Here is a 19,060-nt window from a genome sequence, read left to right on the forward strand (position 1 = left end):
AAGTTCCAAGTTCAACAATGATTCGTATTATAGGAGTGTGTCACTCGATACTTTCGAAGCTCTCGATTACGAGGTGAGTGGCTCGTCGAGAGACGCTCGAGTTGTCGAGTGCCGCAACAATTGTTTCTATCGAAAGTGTCAGCTCGACGCGCTTGGATGCTATATATACCTCTAACGCGATTCTTGCCTGATCCTCGCCTGATCGCTGCCCGTTGAAATGTCGCGAAGAGATTCGTATTCACGAAGATAATAAGCGTGATAAGTTCCGGCAAGGGTAATAACGGAAACTCGCCGATAACGTACGCTTATATGCGCGTTCGCGTGTATGCATACGCGCGCGTGGATCTCGTTATGCAATTTCACGAGATACGCTAATATGACTCAATACGATCAATGCGACGCGATCGGAGCGACAGCACGTATTGACTACCAACGTGGTGAAGCACTTGACGTTATTATGCTAATAACCTCGAAGAAGAGAGAAAGAGAGATAGAGAGAGAGAAGACGTAGTGGGGATGATGTTGACGAAAGGAGGGAGCCCGGAAGAACACGGTAGCTTCTTATCTTCTACCGCTATTGTTTATCGGCGTCGGGTCGGCGCGGCGCTCCTGTATAAGCTCTTTTCATTGAATTTATATCTCGTTCACTTCTTGCAAAAGAAGAAGACACCTGATCTTTTAAAGAGCATAATTGTTTATAAGTGACCTATTGTTGAATAAATTTATGCAACAGGCCGTAAAGATGCTTACGAATTTTAATAGTGTCGGTGCTTACGTCAATTCTCGCAACGTTTATGCACGAAGGCATTCATTCCTAAAGAAGGAAAAGTAGACATTTGTACTTGTAGTTTTGCAAACACGCTATTACAATATTGTTCTCGGCTTATTTTGCTAAAAATGTTCTAATAAGTATGATGTTTTCGCATATGAGAGAGAGAGAGAGAGAGAGAGAGAGAGAGAGAGAGAGAGAGAGAGAGAGAGAGAGAGAATATGAATAACAATTCTATTATATATATTATATAATACAGAGAATATTACCTATTCTATTATACCTGTATAGAGAAGGATTTGCCTAGGTATATGCGATAAATTTTTATATAAATAATTAAAGCTTTTCGACAAAGCTTGTTACTAATATAAATTAATTGGTACGTCATACGAGATTTATTTATACGTTTTGTTGCTGTTTATTCTTCATAAACAAATCAATAAAATTGATGCCCTGGATTTTTAAATGTAATTGGCAAAATAATTTCGTGATGTTGCGTCAATAAATTTCAAATTAACAGAACTTTACATATACATACATATGTATACATATTAAAAGTAGTATCTTTTATTATAATTTACGTTACATTGTTTAAGAGTTCAATATTTTAAAATTACCAAAATGTCTTTTTATAAAAAAAAGATAAATCCACAAATAACTTATAATTCTAACATGTAATTAAATTTATTAAAATTTCCAAAAAGAGTAAAACAATTGCAGTATATCGCAAAAAGTTTTAGGGTCATTGTTTGCAAGTCCTTTTATTTTAGTGTCTCAAACTTTTTATTACTTCGCCTCAACGCGTTTATTACGAAGGAGCCATAAAATCCCGTATAGTTTGTAAGGAACGGTTAATCCGGGAATTTCGTTGGATAAAAGGTTCTCTCCTAAAGCATCGTTTATAATAGGCACTTTCCGTGAAGTACTTAAATTCTGACATGTGCTGTGATGTACACAGACAGACTGAAAAACGAAACGTAATAGTAACTGTTATTCATTTGCTACGGTATTCTTATATTATCATATCCCTGTAATTCCCCGACTTTGATAAAGCTGTTTACAAAATCTTTAAGCGAAGATGATGCCTAAGAACTTTGTATTGCTTAATGACTAATGCTATGATTTCCTTCAAGCGTTTAACAATTATGCAATTACAGATCTGTGAATACATTATGCTATCTAATCACATCTGAAACTTGGATTTGTTAACACTAGAACGGCCGAATACTTATTTTAACTTTAAAACAATTTTATCAGTTATGATAGTTATATTGTTAATGTTAATAATTTAATTAATTAATATTAATTAAATTGGAAAGTTATCCCTCTTAAAAAAAATTGACAGCTTTCTGTCATGGTAAACGGATGTGCGTTACATAAATTCGTAGCAATAGAAGCCACAATTAAACCTTATGGAACCGCCAACTCTCTGACTTGGGGACGAACAATGCTTTTCTCTCGTTCACAAGCCGAGCGTTTACAAAGATTCGCAAAATTGAGACGAGAAAGCAGTGAATTGTGCTCGGTACTTCTTCGTAGTAACTTCTTCGTGAGCTTGTGGACCACTTTCCATTTTCCACCATTCAAGTTCGTTCCTTATCCCGTGCAATACCGTAGTTCGCTCAGCATGGAACAATGCTGAGTATACAATGCACATTTACGCGATATGCGTTTGGTGTGCAAAACGACAACGAGGACTCGGCCGGGTGGTATAAGCGTTAACGCGAGTGGCCAATGAAGTGCCAGCCTTCGTGGAGCTAACACAACCGAGATTCCATTGTATCGCACTTGGAAACAATGGGTTCGTGAACCTCCCTCTTCTCTCTATCTCTGTCTCTCTCTCTATCGTTCGTCGTCCACTCCCTTTCGTTCTGGTTCTATTTTCCGTTTCGCTTTTAGCTCGTTTTCCCTCGCCGGCTTTCTCTGGGAATGTGACAGTTCCTTCCATGTTTGTCCGCGTTCCTGGCAAACTCAGCTTTTGCTATTCTTGCACGACGTCTATTTTCATTTCATGTCCGATCTCCTTTCTTCCGTCGTCTTTTCAGCTTTATAGTTTATCGTATTTATCCCATTTTTCCGTCTTCTTACAGAATCGAAAATCATTTCTGACATTCGTTATCGTCGATAAAAATGACAGGGCGCATTTAGAGTGTACAGCAAGAAATTCGTAAAATTCTCGTGTCGTGTGACGCCGATATATGAATGCATATGAATGCACAAAAGAAAAACCGCAAGCTAGTCAGGTGCAAAAATCGCAGCTAAATTTCTCTGTAAACCGTAAGCGTCCAATGAGGTTGTTGCCAACTCGAGCGAAACAAATTCAGGGAAATGCTATTGTTTCACGACTCCTTCGGATTATCAATTTTAGGGGATGTAATTCGGATTATATTCCGAACAATGATATCGCTCAAAGAAATATTTAACTTTTACCATGTATTTTTTCCGATGTCTAATAATATATCTGTGACATCAACAGGAGATTTGTTCAATTTGCTATAAAAAAATATATAATTCGGCCAATCTCTATTGACTATTCTCTATTACCTAATTTCTTAAATATTTCCATCTATTACTAAATTAATGTTAATTTATCTACGTGTTTACCACATAAAGTTTTATTTTTCAATAATTCTTATAAGACTTCAAAGTTTATTACCTTAAAATATATAATTCGACATTAATGCCATGAATTAGTCTTCCTTACATTGTTGACAAACAAATTGATGAGTTTATAACAATGTATTTGACTTTATCTATATGTTAATGGTGATATGTCATAATGACGGGTCTAACAATAAGTGGAATAGCTTCTGGTGTCGCAATTATCTTGTGACTCAGACTGAGAACTCGTTTTGACATTGTTGACTTAAATAATGAAAAAGAAAATAAGATTGTCACGAGACTCACGTCATCACTTAATATTCCATTAATGGGACAGTCGATAAAACTTGTTAGGGCGCGTATTGGCGCCGGTAAGTCACTATTTTTTCTGCACATTATTTGCGCGGATGCACCAAAATTGCGCGGATGCATTGACGTCGAATTATTATTCGCGTGTACTTACTGATTTTATACTGCTCGATTATAGAACATGATTTTCTCGTTACCTTAAAGCAGAGATTATAATAAATCATCAAATGTTATAAATCAAATCGAATGCAAAAGCACGAAATGCTTTTTAGTTATTATCAACATTTTGGTGATAAAATTTGAATTTATTCGTTTTTTCACGTACCTTGTACCATGTCGTTCACGATAATGTCATGCGAAGAAAAACAAACGATTTTAATGACTATCTCGTGTTGCCTAATAGAACGAATGATATTGGAAATTTTTTGATGAGGAAAAGAGACGGGAGAGAAACGAAGAGAATTTTAATAACGAAGCACTTCCGTAATATGCGATTAATAGAAAAATACTGATAAAAATGAAGAAGAGGATACCGTTAAAAGTGAGGCAAAATTAACTTTCAAGTATGAACATGTCCACTTCAGATATGTTTATGTTCCATTTTATTAATCACCACCTTGATAAAGTCCTTTATCTGTATTAAATCTTTATTTTTATATCTATTAACTTTGAGCATTATTCATTATATCGGATAGGATATATCGGCTTTTCGTTAAAGTCCATACCTATATGCTTAAGAATTAACTGCTGTAATATGTCATATAACACTTTTATGTACGACCATGGTCGAATTTAATTAAACAATTGTGACTATCGCGAATGATATCAAATCCTCAAAATTTTCCATTGACTCGATCACATAACTCAGGATCAAGATAACTCTTAATTTGCACTGTTACCACAGAAGAGACACATTTCAAGCTAGTATCAACAAACCAAACATTTGCTTGATTGTAAAGAAACTAAGGTAATAAATCATGACGTAATACGTTTTAGCAATTCTACGTGTGTACATTGCATAAACTAAGTTTTTGAGAAACTAGTTACAAGATACGTTTCATGTTTTTTTAACAGACACAAGTTATTGCTCTCGGCATGATCTTGTAATCATCAGATCTTTGTCGTTAATCCGTACGTATTAATTCATATCAATTTGGAGTAAAGTGATGTTACAATGTCAACATTCTTATCACAAAATAGCATTCGTTCATCCATTAGATGTGCTGTTTGTCTGAATTGCTACTGCCAACATTGAAACGTAAGTCATAGCGCAGCAATCTATGAGCAAATATGTTAGGACTTCTGCGAAACCGGTTATACGGTACCGCAAGAAATACTCGGTAAACACTCGGTTGGTTTGCAAATTTCATCTACTTGTTATCACTTTACATGAAAGCATTTAAGTCCAGGGATACCTATGATAAATATGCGACTTGTTGCTAGAGTTGTAGGGCTATCCTAATTTATTAAACAAACTATATTTCGCTAGCTCGGAAAGGAAAGATCTCATAGAGAGAATAAACACGAGCATATATCAAAGATCAGTTTAACAAGGCAATTACGATTAGTATATATTATACATATGTATAAGTATATAAGGTATAACTACATACAGTAGGTGATATATGAAAGTACTAGTTACCATTTAACTAAAAATTTTATGATTTACAAAAATTCCATTAGACTTAACAATTTTCCATATATGATCCATTCAATATCGCAGCATATTCAATGTTGTAAATATCATAGGAGGAAAATTCAAATATATGTATAAACGCGCATATAATACTATAATAAATTTATGAAATATACTATTAAATAGTAAGACGAGTGTATGTGTAAAAAGAAGAAAAGAGAAAAAGCAATGATTGAATTTGAAATATCTGTTATAACATTTATTGAGCAGCTATAAAACTTGTGTAAATTTGCTCATTCTAATTGCTGAAAAAATAAATATTCGGAGACTAGGATGAATGGGGTGATAATTGCTTGTGCCGATTGTACATCCAGATTACAGGGTTGTTCCGGATCCGTGAGCTGAGTACGAAGCGAATTCTTTGCAGCCGAATATCCAGTTACCGTTGCAGCGTATATTAGCTACAGCACGAAGCGTGCCAAGAATTTTTTCTCACACTGTCGGTAGCGAGTACATCTGTAGTAGCGGCACGTTTTAACGCAATGTTCGCTAAGTTCTGCGCAACGAGCAATTTTTTATGCGTACATTACCTCCGTTCTTTCCCGCCGGGCCGCCTCAGGAAAATCCGCTTTGCTACTACTTCAGATTTTATTGATTTTATTGAGTTTATTATAACGCAGAGTACAAAACACGCTCGCACCATTAGCCTAATTCACTCGCGCTGGCTCGAGCGGATTTAAATCATGCTGCGCTCTCTCTCTCTCTCTCTCTCTCTCTCTCTCTCTCTCTCTCTCTCTCTCTCTCTCTCTCTCTCTCTCTCTCTCTCTCTCTTCCGCGTACATATATTCTCATTTCCGTTACCTTCAGATTTATCGCCATATTTGCGTGCATACTCTGAAACCGTCCTCAGCTGTTATTGCGGAATAATCGGAGTTTATCAGAGTTTAGAGAATCCACACACTTTCATCGTATTATTATTTATGTGATCGCGATTTACATTTGCTTACAATAGTCTAATGTCGATATAAAGATTTATACGATTTTATAGGATAATATAAATTTCTTTACAAAACAGTTATTATCCGGCCTATTATTATCAAATTTTCTATTTTTCGATTTTTTTTATATTATAGATAATATTTTGCAAACAGAAATTGGAATAAAATGCAGGGCGATATTCTAAGTAAAATGCACATTTTTAATTTGATTGAGAGAGACGAGCCAGTGCGAGAGAGATGCTCTAGTGCGAGACGTGTTAATAAAATGAACCTATTTGGTGAAATCTTCATCATTATTTAGAAGGCAACGACAAAGTGAAGGCGTTAAAAGCCGTTTACAAACATGATATGGCGCCTCATCACGTGGCTCGTGCTATCGTGCTATTCTTTCGGCTTTCTGCTACTTAAACCCATTGCATACAAACAAGCGAATCGGCACGTGCTCATCACGGCGCCAAATCTCCTATCGTAAAATATAACATCTTTCTCATTTTTTCTTTTCTCTCTTTCCTTTTTTCTTTTCTTTTTTTTTCTTTTAAATTCATAGAATTGTGATGATATTTATTGACCATTTATTGACAATGTCATTTATTATGTGTTACCGCAAAGCAATTTTTTTACAATAAATATGTGTCACACAGTTTGATCTTCTGGAAATATTTGATATCCATGAGGTATCACATCATAAAGATTATCTTCTTTTTCATAGAAAAACAATATTCATGAAAAATATTATATACTTATGACTAATTGCAAATTACAGCATCTGCAACATATATTTTGCAATACAGCCTTGATCTATTTAATTCACGGAAACGATATACTAATCGTTACGTGCATGATGTCACGTTCTCATGATAGAACAAAGTCTACTTTGCTATTTAATTGATTGTTGCTGCAAGTTAATAAAGAAATAAGATTTAGGTCACAAATCATTATTTTTGAGTTTCATGAAAAATATGTGTATTAGGTATGTACGGACAGAAATTTGATAAAAATAATTTAATTTTTTGATATTACCAGAGCAACTCTTTATTAACTCTTTATCAGATAAAAATAAAAATTTGCTTTTTCTTGCTTTAAAAGAAATCAACTTAGTATCCAAAGATTTAAAGACAAAATGATGTGCATCGATTTATCAACTACACATATCTGTGATAGAAAGATATATCTACGATTAGATAAATCATTTAGATAAATCATTTTCACGTGATATATTAGCAAAACGTGATTATTGATATTACCGATAAACATGTAGGTACTTACATGAGTAATTTCGTGGATGAGAAATGTAATCTGTTATTGTTCTTCGTATCATCTCATCATTTTTATCGGATACTACGTGTTAATACGCGTTAATACGCATTGTTTATTTGTGAAATTACATACATAAAATAAAATATTTAATTGTTTACCAAAATTTAACATAGTTAAAAATCAATAGACTTATAGCTGAAAATTCGTGATATTGGCAATAATAATTACAATATTCTCTTTTTAATTAGTGTTTTTCTTTGATACTATCGTCTAATTTATATATCTAATAAAATCTATATATTAGGCTTTGTTGCGGTTAAATTGCGGTTGACAATGTGACGATGTGCAATTTAATTAATTATGTACATTCTTCTTTATGATCTAATCTACAATATGTCAGATTGTAAATGTGTGATTTCTAAAAAGATGGCACCCGGAAGTTTGTAGCTTGTTCCATGAAAAGAAACAACGCGTATGTAAATAGTCGTTGAAACTACAGAAAATAATAATGGTATAGAAGTTAAAAATAACTTATGAATGATGAACGTCGCGCACGTAACGATAATCATTCATTAACTATTTAAAATGACTCTCAGCTGCGTTTATCACGCGGAGTATGCAAATGTCTGTCGCAGTTGCGAAAAAAAAGATGCTATTTCATTATACGTAAAATTGTAAAGTGATTCGGAACGTGACTCAGTCGCATACGTAATAGAGTACGGTATGACAGGTGTGGTTTCACGATTATACTCTCACGTTGCGATTCTCCCGATAATCACGTGATTGATAACGAGTCGCGACGCCGTCTTTCCGAAACATCATTCGATTTATGACATTTAATTCTTAAATAACCAAGATATTTGATTAGAAATGTGTTGACTGAGAGATCTTTGATGTTGATTCTTTACTTTTTAAGACATATGACGCAATAATAATTTTACTAATTAATTTATATCCTAAAATAAATAAACATATTCTGCATAAATTTATTGTATAATTAAGAGTTTAATGCAACATGTCTTTAAAAAGAAAAAAGTTCAAGATTGAAGATATTAATTTTTTTTTAGACTGGCTTTCTTCACATTTTTATGAAGAATTGTTTCGACATGTTTTTTGCGCTAAACCTTTCAGTCGAAGGACTGTATAAAATTACCGTTAAGTTAAACTGGTTTGAAAACGAACGATGCACTATCCTGCTCATTCTTGTTTCTCGAATTCGACTGCAAACAACGAACGCTTCGTCACGTGTGCTTCACTAATCGCGAATGGAACGCCTATATGTCGTAATAATAGGTATCGAAATGACGCAATTTTCCATACTCGGTGCATATTGGCACTTTTACCTCGTGAACGATCGCGGATTTCAAGTGCGCGGCTATCAGCCCGTCAGCCGTACTGTGAGAAAGCTGGCCACTGCCCAGCGCTGCGCTTCTAATATTCTTTTATGCATGTCATATCGCGTTCACATTATCGATATATCATTAGTCGATATCGTTACCTCAAGGCATCACAAATATGCTTGCATTCCGTTAATCATACTCGCGGTTATTATAGTACGAGTCATTGTAGGATAAGGCGTTGGATAAATTTCATTCTTGACTATCTAAGCAATTTTTCATGTGCTACATTTTCATGAGTTGCCACATATTTGCAAAGCTGCATATCATAAATTACCATGACGTAATTTTTGCTTTCAATGCTAGTCGCAATATCTAAAAACTTATATATTCAGCAAAAAAATTTGTATATAATTTGCTGTATAAAATATCGCTGTTTTTCCATTTGATATTTTAAAGATTATTTTATCGATATTAATGCACAACTTTTAATAAAAATTAAATTGATAAACAGTTTTATTATAAATTGATATTTATTATATTTATAAATATTAAATTTATTGCTACATTCCATTAGATATGTAGAAATTGTTAGTGGAAAATTACGTTTCTAGAATCAGGTGAAAACTTTCCTAGAACTTGACATAAAGCATGTATATAGTATTTGATGGTTTGTATCAGATAATAATCAAGAATATTTGATTAATTTATCCATGGAATTAGCATGCAATTAAATGACTTAAATTGTGAAGATGCTTGTCAACGAATAATGCTCGTAATATTTGAATCAATAAACTAGCATGTTTGTAATGGCTAAACAAGAAAACGCTATCATTTAAGAAGTGAAAGACCAAACAAAACTGATAAGACGATATCTATATTAACAAATAATATCACGGAGTGTTTTTATATATCATATTACTGTGCAATATCATATTACTTGTGTTTCTACACCTCATTATACTTGTTTCTAATTTACGATAGATCTTAATTCTTTTTTTCTTAATTGATAGCGTGACGTTAATCACATCTTTTTTCTGATTTATTACTCATGCAAAGAGCACTAGTTATTTTTTAGCATTTGTATTTTTTTATACTATTGTTTATGTGATATGGACATACAATAGGTATAATCTTACTGAAAAAAAAACTGAATTGCATTTGTTATTAAAGCGTTTGATTATATATATGTATATATGTTTGTGTGTATATATATATATATATATATATGTATTTTAGCTTAATTACGAATGCTCTAATATCCAAATAAATGGGATTGGTGGACTGTGCCGATGTTTCAGTAACGAGTTTGCACAGTTGGCGAAGTAAATTTAGCATTAGTAACCGGTTTGCAAACCAAGTTTCTCTGCACTTCATGGAATATAAACTTAACTTGACTAGAGAGAGTTGACTATATTAGACTACCGCCAAACTTGGTAATCCGCGATCAAATCATCGACACGATGTAGATATTGGTGTTAAATCGATTGTTGTTGCAATTCTGATTCAGATCTTGCCCGTGGCGAAAAACCAGTCAGTCCTTTAATCTTACCAAAAAGAAAAAACGAGAGAAAAGGACGATCGTTCTCAATCGTTGCATTTCAGTATGGTTCGCCCGGTTGAAATCGTTGAGAATTTCGCTCGAGGCATTTTTCCGCATTACAGTTCTTTCAGTGGTAAATCGTTTGGATTGATAAAAATGGAGCGTATGTAATGGCTGCTCTCTCTCCTCGCGCGCTATCTTTGCGAATGTAAAAGGGAATGTACAGGGCGCGTATAAAGGAAGTAGACTGAAATTGTGAGTGTGTGATATGTTTCTGCCAGTAACAATGATTACGTCGATATAAGAAGACAGATCCGTGATGCTATTTATCATCTTATTCTGTTACGGTTCGTATTGGAATTTCAACAGTCGCTATGCGATCCTAATAACATCTTTCTCTTGAAAACTTCGCTTTCTTTTCCTTAATTGGTATATAATTCACCTTCTAATATAGTGGAGAAATCACATTACAAAATCTAGATAGCCCATTTATGACTTTTCTCATGCGATTTGAGATTAATGCTCTCTCTAATTCGGAGTTTATTGAGGCAAAATTTAAATTTTCCAAAATTATCTTTTCTTTTTTTTTACGTTAAATAATTCTTCAGAATTGTGAATAGAAGATAGAAAGTAGACTTAATAAAAAGAAATAAAAATTTAAGATTTTAATGTTGAATATATTTTGTGCATATTCTCGTTAAAGCAATTATTAAATCACAATTATTAAAGTTAGTAGCTTTGGATGCTCGTCACGTGTGACGTTACAACATAAATTAGCAAGTTTCTGGCGGAACACATAAGTTCAGAGTACCCGATTTAATCTACAAAGCATCTAAACGACAATTTGCGTTACTCACGAAGCGATTATTGATCGCCGTTGTTCTGCCAAGTTATATTATGAAAAGTTTTGTAAATATTTGAAATGATATTTAGTGAGTGTAGAATTGAAATAAAAATAGAAATTGAATCAGTAGAATTAAAGAAGTTATGTTGAACAAGTTTATCATATTACGTTACATTTATTTGCATTAAATAATTGTAATGATAAATTAATATATAATATGTTTGCATTATGTGATATATTATGGTTATTAGATCATTTCTAATTGCGATATTAATTTTAAACTGATAAATTATGTTGGATATCGTAGTTATTATACCTAACATTCGAATAGAGTTCGAATAGAGTTCGAATAGAGTTCGAATAATGGTGTTGATTCGAACTAACTCTATTCGAATGTTAGGTATAATAAATATCTGTCGAGTATGGATAAAATGAAAGAAATTTAGGAAAATATTTCGTTGCAATAATCGTATATTTATTATACTAATATATGATTTTACGTAATCATTTGTTATTTTTGATTTGATATATGTGATTTTACATAATTATTCGTTATTTTTTATTCTGCAGAAAATAAGTCCAGCAATACGTAACTAATTAGCAAAACACATTTATTAGTAGGAGAATTTAGCTTTTGTTGCAGGAATATAATAATTAAAATAATAGAACCGGATGTTTCTACAACGCTTTATATATACATGTATTTTACATATACATGCATTTCCGCGAAGCATCGAACGTTGGTTTTTCCAAATTACGTCTTTGCAGAGATCGTTCGAGGATAAGCGAATAAATTGTCACAAAGTGTTTGTAGCCTGCGTTATGTAAATATTTCCTTGTTCATCGCCGGTAATATATCTCGGCCTATTGATTAACGTGATTGGCGCCGTAAGTTTCTCAGAACGGTGCACAATTAAGTGCGATAACCACAGTTTTCTGCGGTTATTTTTATTACCGTCGCATCTCGCGCGAGTTCCCGCGCGACGATGTTACATGAGTCACACGCCGTGATTGACGTGTTCATGAAAGTCAATCGGTCGCATAGTATCAGTACCGTACGGCGAACATATTGTATATCGTTGAATAACGGAACATGAGAGAAGTATTGTGCCAGACCTTCAGCCAACACGAAGTGTCCTCTATATATATATTCGGCAGGACTACCTGACGATTTACATTTCGTCCGAACGGAGAATCGATCGCCGTTTCGGTTCGCTGACGTACACGCTCCATCGGTCTGCACACTGCAGATTGATTTCATGACAAAAAAGCTAGCTGTTACAAAATGTTCAAATTCGTTGGTGAATTTTGCGCGCGGCCGTGTTGTTTGAAATATCTTGTAAACTGCATGACTTCCTATAGCGTATATGCCTTATAGTTATTGCGACGTTTCGGAATCCACAATGGAATAAGGATGTTTATATCCTTATATATCCTTCGTAGCGGCATCTTTTACAAATTCTCGTAGATTTATATATTGTGTTGTTCTGTGTTCTTCGAAATTAGATCACTCAAAACTTATAGAGAAATCTTTTCCTAACGTTAAAAAGAATATTGCTTATAAAAATATTTTATATGTATATAACACAGTAATTTCTAAAAAAGTATCTTATATATTAAACATCTTAAATTTAATTCCGCTTATTCTCGATTGCTGTAATTTATTTTGACCTGTACTCCTAGTACGAAAGCGGCAAAGTAATATCTTTCATTTTTTATGAAGAAAGATAGGAATTTACAAAAGCAGACTGGAATTGTATTGACATTTGAGATATGGCATAGTAGAAGAATTCATATGTGTTTGAAAATAGAAGACCTTTCTATTTATCGCGCAAATAAAGAAAGACCTATCAATTTTGTTTGGCTCGCAACCCTACTTGTGCGTAGCCGTCGTTAATTTTAGGTAGGCAGATGTTTTGCACGCGACAGGTAGCTTGTAGCAAGTAATTTGTCCACTTGACTCGTCTCCATACCGAGTTCGCGTTACCTAACCATTACAACAGTTCCAAATAATGTATTTACTCGACAGATACTTGTCGAGCGTACAAATATCTGACCGTGTGCGAATGAGACAATGTATATTAACGTGGCGTTTGTCATGGTCATATACTATAAGATTTGTCAAATAATTGCGACATATTTGCTACCGAGTATAAGCGTATGTTGCTCGTCGCTGGCTTCTGCATAATTACTTCAAAATTTATTGTTTTGCCCGTTTTGCAAATTTATTACCTGCTTATCTTGATTGTCAATTCATATCATTAAGATATCCACCGTGTTTTAGCATATTTTTCACACTAATATAACTCAAGGATAGCCTGTCAGTGGATTAATTACAAAGTTTTGGAATTAACAAAGTTTCGAACACTACTGTTTCGATCAACGAACTAGCTCGCGAACCAGCACGTTGAAAAACTCCACCCTCTCCTACTTTTAGCCCGTACAAAGAAGTTTTGCTTTTTGCGATCTACGCGAGGGATAAGATGACAGTGTTGTGTCTTTGTTTAAGAAAAAAAATAAGTTTGCTTTAAATTTATAAATTTTTGGTGATATCTCGAATGAGAGAGAGAGAGAGGACATTATTTTTAATATAATTCAAGATTAAATTGCAAAAGTTTCAAACTACAAAATTCAAGAGAAGAGCAAACGTTATAAAACAAAAATGTTTTAATAACAACAAATTCTGGAAATACAATGGTGCAATGTAGTGCACTGCATAGTACTATGGATGCAATTCTACAATTCAAATGTAATTGCGATTCCTGTGTTCGACATAAATACAATTTCCTTTAATTACCAATTTGCACAAATTAGCCATAACCTACGCGCGTGTGTTTGTGCATATTTAGTGTATTACATTGTGTCGCGTTGCCCGATGTATGTTTCGTCAAGGATGATATAATTGATCTAATCGCTGTGGTTCTTCCTGTCTGTATATCCGTCGACAATTCCGTGAAAAATGGATGATCATACATAATAAGATAAAACTGTTTACCACGTGAAGTTTATCATCAATTGACCTATACATTTCGTTACCGCATGTCAGTCTTGTATATTGTAGTAGATAATTATTAAACAATCAGTAGATAATTAGTGAACGCTTGTACCGTTTCCACATTTATTAATTTTTTCTCGAATAATATGATATGATCTCTTCTCATAGTTAATTAAACATAACGGAGTGATATTATCAATTTTATTAGCTAAAATAAAGACATTTTAAATTTGTTATGTAAAAAAGAGTAAAAATCAATTCAATCATACCTTTGATATTAAGTGTACGATAATAATACTAATAATTACTTATCTATATATAAAAAGATTTAGAAATTTATAAAATCTTTAATTATATAGTATCACGTAAAAGCATACGAGATCTCAAAATTTCGGGTACTCTCAACTCGTCGCGTCGCGTAAAAGAGTCACGGTGCGGTCTCGCTTCGCGTATACTTGGCGCGAGACACTACCGTGTCTCTTGATTTTATATATCGCATTATTACAAAGCAATGGACAATTATTTGAAAACTGAGTTCATTCTTCGCTCTTTAATTGATATAATTTAAGAAAAATGAACAGTCGAGTTTATATACTATTTTATTTGATTGCATTTATTAAACCAAAATGACTCTTTGAGAAATTACCAGATATATATACTTGAATTAAAAATTAATATTATAACACTATATGTAGCTATATATTTCTATATACATATATGCATGTATTAAATCAACATCGTCGATGTTTTCATGATACAATGTATCATGAATCATACTCAGTATTCTTATCTAGTAAAAAAACTTTCTTATTTGTACTGTTTATCTTCTGTATGACATCGAGAACCGACGTTAAATCAACGTTACTTCTACGTGATATCGATCAGTTACTTAAATGAAGACATCCAATTAACATGTGAAGTTGTACAAGATTAAATCTTGTCATCTGAGTTTCTTTGATACCTTGCATTCTAATTCAACCGGAATTTATCGTGATTGATCGCGCGTGACTATTACATGCATTCTAAAATTATTACAGCTTGCTTCAGCTACGAATTCTATTACCAATTCACAGTCGACGTTTTTCTTAAAAATTATTTTATGCTTTTTATTTTGACTTTATATGAATCTTATTTTAAGAAAAATTTAATCTAGAGCATAATTGGGACTTAATTGGAAGAATGATTGACGTTAAAGATAGTAATTGACATTAACGTTATGCTTTTCCGTTGTAACGCTACCAAAACTCTTGCGCGCATTTTACCGAATCGGGACGAGGGCCCTCTGGGAGTGGAATGCACGAACCTTTATCAGATCGTGGAAGACGATGGAAGACGAGGGTGGGAAGAAGCGAAAGAGCTTTTGTAACTAGCTTTACCCGGTAGCTTCGAAGAGCTAGCAGCAGCGACGGCGCAATTGAGCGAAATTGCGCACGTAGGACGCGAGAGACGGGAAACTTTACAATGCAAATCCAGCTGCCATGACCCGGACTGTTCTCCGTGTCGCTCGTGGCGGTAGTTGCTGATGACGGTAGAGGAAAGCGTTCTCCGTTGCTCCAGCAAAAAACCCGAGCGTGGCGGCACGGGTCGCGTCCTGCCGTATTACAAGGTCCCCCCAATTCGCATTAGGGACTTTTTGACAGCGTCAGATGCTGCGTTTTTTTGCGCCGGATTATTGCAGAAAGTTTTGCGAGAAGATACCCCTTCGGCTAGTCTTTCTTCTTTCCTTCCCCCTTCTCCTTCCACGTATCCCTATAGTCTGACGTGCAGCTGCGTTCGGGGAAAAACGGAGCTAGATGACTGCGGGTATTAAAAGACAGTTTACTTCTACGTGTGAGCACGCTTAAGTCTTCATTCGAACGTGGACCTCGCTGGCGGTAAGGACTATTTTTATCGTCTGGCAAAACAATTTTGCAACGCGAGAACAAGTAACATATCTATCTTAAGCGACGTGAAACACGATTGAATCACCGTACTTAGAAGCAAGGTCGATACATTTATCAAAGGTCGACTTTTGTTCCGTGTGTTGCACAATCGCACGATTCTTAAGAGATCTTTGCGTGTTTTTACCTATTCACCTAACAATTATTGTATTTATATAGGTATTTATAGGTTGTATTATAGAATTTATACCAGCAAGAACCCATTCCGTCTATGAATAACTTTATTTAATTAGTACCTTTTAAGTTTGTTTGACCATAGAATGTATATGATATTGTCTGTGTGTGATATATGGATGCAAAATATATCAAAGCTATGCAAGTGTGCACTCATTTGTGAAAATAGCTTTATGACAAATATTTTTCTCTCCACCTTTGATGTTTTCATATTTGTTTCATAAAGAGTTATGTAAGTTTTTCTTATTAATGTCGAACAGTTAGATCAATGGACACCTCGCTCGAACTCTCTTGATGCTGCTCGGGTATCCTCGATAAAAATGCATGATCGTGATACGAATAATCACAGCGTTTTCAAATATAGCCATAGTCCGATCGCGTTTCTGATGCTAAATGGGTAATATCCGAGCGTTTCCTTGAATGAATTTATATCCAACGATCGAGCAGATTTGCAATTATAATGAAACTCATACATTTCGCTCTTCAGCCAGTGAATTATATACAACGTAAAACATAATAGCACCGATATAATAGTAAAAATATATAATTACAATGCAATACTTGTGTATATATATTTAGTAATGAAAAAAGTAGTAGATATATAGCACGGGTTATCTTTACATTTTTTAAATGTGAGGTCATATGTATACATATATGAAACATCTGGGTTGAACGCAGAGATTTCGTCCGCTTATTTGTTGCCATGATACTAAAAAAAATTGCTTAAAAATTATCTCTCTTTGAAATTATGTTTTATTCTAATATTGAAATTATCAGACAGATAAAGTTGTGTATATTGTGAAATTGTCAATTATGAATTTTGAAAAAACATGATATCAGTGCTTCTACAGACAATTAAGACGATCTTGAGTTTGCATAAAAAGTGTTGCAAAATAATAGCGCTATATTACGTATTGTTCATAGCGGCAAACATAGTTGCGTAACGAACTGTTAACTATTAACTGCTAACTATTGCTAATCTGGTAACGTTACTAGGCAGAAACTAATACATATATCTCAAATGAGCTTTCTTATAAGCCTATTCTGTAATTCTTAACGACAGTGTCGTTATCGTTATATTGTCGTTGCGCAGCTTTTTTACCATATAATAATATCTGCGCAACGGAATATATAACGATAACGAAACTGTCATTAAGAGTTACTGAATAGGCCCATTAGTATGTATTGTAATCGTATAACGAATAAAAAGTTAAAGTTTAAATTTTCAGGGATTTACCTCCCTCACAACAGTTCGTAAATTTGATATTTAGATTTTATCAACGGGAGGTGAATTGTCAACGGAACTTTTACTTATTTACTAGAAGGAGCAAACGAGTACCCTTCCCGCCCTTCTTTTATCACGATTCACAAAAAGGGTGTAAATCGTAGTAAAATTAATAATATACTGTGAAAGTCATTACATTGCTGAATATCATTATTAAGAATCCTGTTGCAAGACTTGTTCAATGGACCAACTTGAAAAAGATAGTCCGGATGGTTCGAAAGAGGAATAATAAGTTTAATTTCCGTTATTTCTGCTGTTATATCTAACGTTTACGTTCTAGCGTGGAACGCTCGCCTAATATTATAATAGAACGTTTTTCTACAAGTGCAAAATTACAAGTTTTATCTTTTGCCTTTTACGCGGAAACTTGCTGTCGAAAAGTTTTTAAACTTAGATGCAATTTTGCAAGTTATTATTCATTTGGATTAAGCTGTTAAATTGTGCTTTAATACGATATTGGATTTCTTAAAATCCTTACGAGATAAGATCGACGCGTTATAAAATTTTCATTAATGTATATAATGTATGGAACCTGTTTTTTGTTGATAAAAAATTTGCATTACCTGTAATATCACATATTTGGTGATGTCGGATGGAATATCTGCGTTATCCACATATTCTGGATATTGTGTGTTGTTTGCCAAGGTCGGTACGCGTTTCTTTCACTTGGTCTGATAATACTAACATTACGTAAGCATTATTTCGTAAACAGCATTACATTATTTTGTCACGACGGTGATAAATTTTGGGTGATTGAGCAACACTTATGGACACGCAGATGCCGGCTTCGCGATTGACTGTCTGTCGACGTAAAATTACAAAGGGCTCCCACGTTCTCCCACGGTCAAGTGAATTCGATCAGTTTTCCGATCGAGATGAAGGATAAGACGTCGTGGAAAATCTAAACTGACTGGTCGTCATTCAATCACCATACGACGTTCACAAGTTCATTCACAGCACTCGACGCTCTATACGTTTCGTTTCGCAGATCAGCTGAATTCGATTCCGAAGCGAATTCGCAGTCCATGCGACGTGGTCAGCCGCCGACGTAATACTGGGAAGTCCACACAGTACGGCTGCTACATTTAAAAAGTATTAGTAGCTGGCTAGCGCGCGTCCATTGATGACGTCGGATGCAGAACGGCTGATTGATAGATTAGCAATATCGAATGTTAAATTGTATATATAATACATATACATATATGTCATTTGTATACATATATGATATATGACAGATAATTTTATTTTTCAGAAACTGTATTACGTCAGTAAATACTTATCAGTCATGTGTTGCTATTTTTACAGACCACATATCTGGAATGAATCACACGGAAAAAGATTTAGCTAAATTTTACATTTTTTAAAAGTTACA

General features: G+C 34.0%; 1 protein-coding gene across 5 annotated transcripts in view; it reads right to left on the reverse strand.

Moving 5' to 3' along the window:
* Positions 1-18,757, reverse strand: part of LOC139769732 (sodium-coupled monocarboxylate transporter 1) — a 28,490-nt gene extending 9,733 nt beyond the window's left edge. For 2 of the 5 annotated variants that reach the window (XM_071701041.1, XM_071701044.1), the window contains exon 1: positions 18,252-18,757. The gene's annotated coding sequence lies outside the window, so the exon portion shown is untranslated. Of the gene's footprint in view, positions 1-169; positions 897-8,913; positions 8,982-18,251 lie in introns of those variants that run through there. The other 3 variants (XM_071701045.1, XM_071701043.1, XM_071701042.1) reach the window with 3 other exon arrangements.
* Between the last annotated feature and the right edge of the window lie 303 nt (positions 18,758-19,060).

The sequence above is a fragment of the Temnothorax nylanderi genome, unplaced genomic scaffold, assembly GCF_030848795.1.
Source record: "Temnothorax nylanderi isolate EJ_2023f unplaced genomic scaffold, tnyl_v1.0 TNYL_tig0024_pilon, whole genome shotgun sequence".
Classification (NCBI taxonomy): Eukaryota; Metazoa; Arthropoda; class Insecta; order Hymenoptera; family Formicidae; genus Temnothorax; species Temnothorax nylanderi.